Source organism: Orycteropus afer, unplaced genomic scaffold (genome assembly GCF_000298275.1).
Source record: "Orycteropus afer afer isolate SDZICR_OR568_19922 unplaced genomic scaffold, OryAfe1.0 scaffold00376, whole genome shotgun sequence".
Taxonomy (NCBI): domain Eukaryota; kingdom Metazoa; phylum Chordata; class Mammalia; order Tubulidentata; family Orycteropodidae; genus Orycteropus; species Orycteropus afer.
In genome coordinates this window covers 227335-231659 of record NW_006921963.1, presented here as the reverse complement: position 1 = coordinate 231659, position 4325 = coordinate 227335, and the positions used below count along the sequence as shown (strand labels likewise).

The 4325-nt window shown below is 45.4% G+C and overlaps 1 protein-coding gene across 1 annotated transcript in view; it reads right to left on the bottom strand.

Annotated features, from left to right (window-relative positions):
• Positions 1-4325, bottom strand: part of COG7 (component of oligomeric golgi complex 7) — a 111114-nt gene that overhangs the window by 41876 nt on the left and 64913 nt on the right. The window lies entirely within an intron of this gene.

The window sequence follows — 4325 nt, the reverse complement described above, 5'->3', positions numbered from 1 at the left end:
GTGACTATAAATAGCTCAGTTAATGTATTTGTTTAATGTTTACTGCCATTGGCAGACTGTACGTTCTCGGACAACAGAGCTATGCCTGATGTTATGTAGCTCATAACTGCATCCCCAGAACTTTGCATAGCGCTGGGCGTGAAGTCGACATCCAGAAATAGCTCCCAAATGAATGGGAAGGTTTTCCCTGCAGCCTGGTGAAAGTACCTACATGCCTCTGGGCCTCAGTTTCTTCGACTTTGAAGTGGAGTCAATGATGTTTGTATTCTGTCTCACAGCGTTGCCGTGATGATAGAATGAAACAGGTGAAATAACAGACACACACAAGTATGAAATGAATGCTGCTGTGGGTGGCACAGTTTTCAAAGAATGCTAGTTCCTGGGAGAGAAACACACACGTGCATGCGCGCGTATCCTTGGTGAGGCAAACCAGTGGGGAGGCTTGCTCTCTGAAAGCCCAGAGGTGCCCTGAAAACCTACCGCATCCGTGCACATCACTGGACCCTTACCTCTCTCACTTCCCAAACCACAAGCTCTAAGGGCCAACGTGATGCCCAGGGAGTGGCCCTGGAGAGCTAGTTTGTGGAGCACAGAGAAAGACCATTCAAAGCACCAAGTGGAAGAAACTGCCCAGACCACTGCAGCGACTGCAAGGGACACTGCTGCTCCCCTCACAAAGTCCTGAAGACTTTCAAGATGAAAGCTGCAAAATCAAAACGCCACTAACAGCACTTTTGCTAAGCACTGAGAAGTGGGCTGCTTTCTTAGAAACTTTGCCCCTGGGAGGAGAAAGGAGCTGGGCCTCAGAACACGTTGACAGGGGAATGTTGAAGTGGATAATAGTGCATTAACAACAGAAGGGGAAACAACCACGCCACCATCCTGCAACTATGACAAATATGTATAAGGAGAATACGCCATCCAACAATCCATGTCACTGCAGAAGCTCATGGGACCGAGGTCACGAGACGGTGAGCAGGCTGCAGATTGCTCCAGGAGGGGCAGTTCTGTCTAACCAGAGTTCCCAGGCAGGAGCTCTCACGGACCTGTGGTTAAAGCATTGTGCTGTTAACCAAAAGGTTGGTGGTTCAAACCCACCAGCTGCTCAGCAGAAGAAAGATGAGGCAGTCTGCTTCTGTAAAGGTTTACAGCCTTGGAAACCCTATAGGGCAGGTCCACTCTGTCCCATAGGATCACTATGAGTCAGAATCAACTCAGTGACAGTGGGTCTGGTGTTTTGGTTAGAGTTCCCAGGCACAGCTACACATAAATGCTTGCTATAGTCCATCTTCCTTTACTTCAGGGTTCTGAATGGATTTATCATGAAATCTCCTAAGAAAGTGCAGCTTTTATATCACATCATTCCTTTCCCCAGGACCCACCAATTATCTCTCACAATAGACATTTGCAAATGTCTACCATGTGAGAGAGGAGCCCTGGTAGCACAGTGGTGAAAGCATTTGGCTGCTAAGCAAACGGTTGGTGGTTTGAACCCACTAGCTGCTCTGTGGCAGAATGATGAGGCAGTCTGCTTTCATAAAGATTTACAGCCTTGGAAATTTATGGGATATTTCTACTCTGTCCTCTAGGGGCACTGTGAGTTGGAATCAACTGGACAGCAATGAGTTGGGTTTGGTTGTTGTGGACCATGGAAGAGTCACACTTTCATTTAATATTCTCAACCACTGTGGAAAGGAGGCCACCTCATTTACTCAAAGAAAAGACATCAAGACTCAGAGAGGAGCATGTTAGTTGCTCAACATCCCAACTAGCAAGTGTTAGAGCCGGGACTTGAGCCTGGGTTGGTCCACTTCCAGAAACTACTCCTCCGTCATAATTTTAAGGACCTTCAATAAAAAAAGAAGGAAAGAGAAAATGAAAGTAAAATTATAACTAACATGAGCTGGAAGAAGCAGGGGATTAAGAGAAAAGAACAGTGTTAAGCTCAATTCCTCACCTTTCACAGCAGAAAAAACCAAACCCAACCCACTGCCATCGAGTTGATTCTGACTCCGAGCGGCCCCCACTGAGTTTCCAAGGCTGTAGGTCTTTACGGAAGCAGACTGCCTCATCTTTCTTCCACAGAGCAGCTGGTGGGTTCCAACCACCAACCTTCTGGTGAGCAGCCAAACGCCCTAACCACTGCACTACCATGGCTCCGTTCACAGCGGAGCGTCAAGAGATATTTAAAGTTAATCGAAAAAGCCTTGTTTAAAGTTTGGAGGGAAGCATCAGAAGACTAAAACCAGAAATGTTCAGATCTGGTTACTTCTGAGGAGTGAGCCTAGGTGTACAGGTGTATGGGAGACTTCTACTTTCTTTCTTATACTTTTTTGTATTCTCATGATTATTTCTGAAAGTATTACTTTTTATTACTTTAGAGTAAAATTTCTAGATTAAAAAGAAAATGATTTCACCGCCCAAAAGCCTGGTTGGTGGCCAGGGGAGGCAATATTGGACTTGATTCAACATGTCGCTGATGTTTCTTTCTATAGGAACATGTGTGGGCTCGTCTGGATACACCTCTGTCCGTGAGCAGGGCAGCCCTGACTGCTCACACCGGCCCTCGGGAGGTGCTGCTGTCCACGGCACGTGCTGCCCGTGTGAGTGACAAGAGCACTGAGGCCAAGGGCCTTAGAGACATTCTCAGTATTTCTGGAATGACAAGAGCTCCCTAAACTTACCATAGCAAAGGTGCAGTCGGTTCAATAACAGGAATTTCTCAAGACTCAGGGCAACTTCACTCTGGAACAAGCTATCAAGGGACTGTGTCTTGGAGAGTGTAAGAATGCGTCTGTCCACAAACTGCAGCTGGAGCACAGACCTCCCGAGAGCCCTTCCACCTTGATCACATGGGCCAGGAATCCCGCCTCACTGCACGTTTGCTCACTCACTTCTTTTCCTTACTACTCCTACTTTTAGGTCTCCCTTTTTTTTTTTTTTTTCAGTAACACTTTAGCGTGACATAATTTCACATGCCATGCAATTCACCATTTCAAGTGTACAATCCAATGTTTAGGATACTCAGAGGTGTACAACCACGACCACGTTCAATTTTAAAACATTTCCATCACCCTGAAAATAAACCTCGTTCCCCATCAGTAGTCACCCATCTCCGACCAATTCTCATACCCAGTCCTAGCAACCACTGATCTAGTCTGTCTACATATTTGCCTGTTGTGGACATTTCATGCACACAGAATCAGACAATATATGGTCTTTGGGACTCATTTCTTCAACTTACGTAAGTGTAACTTCCGGGATAGGCCTGCTCTGCACACAGGGGCTGCTAAGCGTCAGAATCAACTCAAGGGTTAGGTTACTTTTCTATCTACATTTTTAATTACACAAGAACTATATGAACTTATGCTTTTATAAGAAGAATATAAAATAACAAATAGAGCTAAATCCCTTATGACCACCATCCCCCAATCCAGTCCTTCTCAAGCTCCTCAAACACAACCAGCGCTTTGGCACGTAACCCAGCCTTCTCCATCAGAGTTCAGCAAACTTCTTCTGTAAAGGGCCAGGGAGTGAGTATTTCAGGTTTATGGCTTATAAGGTCTATGTGGCAGTTATTCATGTCCGCCTTCACAGTGCAAAAGAAGTCACAGACAATAGGTAAAGGAACAAGCATGGCTACATTTCAATAAAACTTTATTTATAAAAACAGATGGCAGGCCAGATTTGGCTCATAAACTGTAGTTTGCCTATTCCTAATCTATGCTGTTGTTGTTATGTGCCATCGAGTCGGCCCCGACTTATAGCGACCCTTCCTTGGGTTTCCAATGCGGTATCACTATGGAAGTAGATTGCCCAACCTTCCTTCCAAGGAGTGGCTGGTGGGTTTGAACCACCAGCTTTCTGGTTACCAGACAAATGCCTTAGGCACTATGCTACCAGAGCTCCTCTCCTAATCTATTAGGGATCTATAATGCATTTTAAAGACTTTTAAAAAATCTTGAACAGGGGTCGCTACTCATATTTTTGTAAATAAAGTTTTATTGTAACACAGCCACACCCATTTGTTTATGTATCATGTACAACTGCTCTCACGTTACAAAGGCAGAACTGAGCAGTTGCCACAGAGATCGTGATGGTCCACAAAGCCTAAAATATTGACTATCTGGTCTTATGAAGGAAGCCTGCTTAACCCTGCTACAGAAGATAGAACCTATTTTTTGCACACCCTTTTCCATGTGGTTGTTATTGTTAGGTGCCATTGAGTCGGCTCTGACTCAGTGACCCTACGTGCAAAAAAGAACGAAACACTGCCCAGTCCTGCACCAGCCTCACAATTGCTGCTATGCCTGAGCCCAGCACTG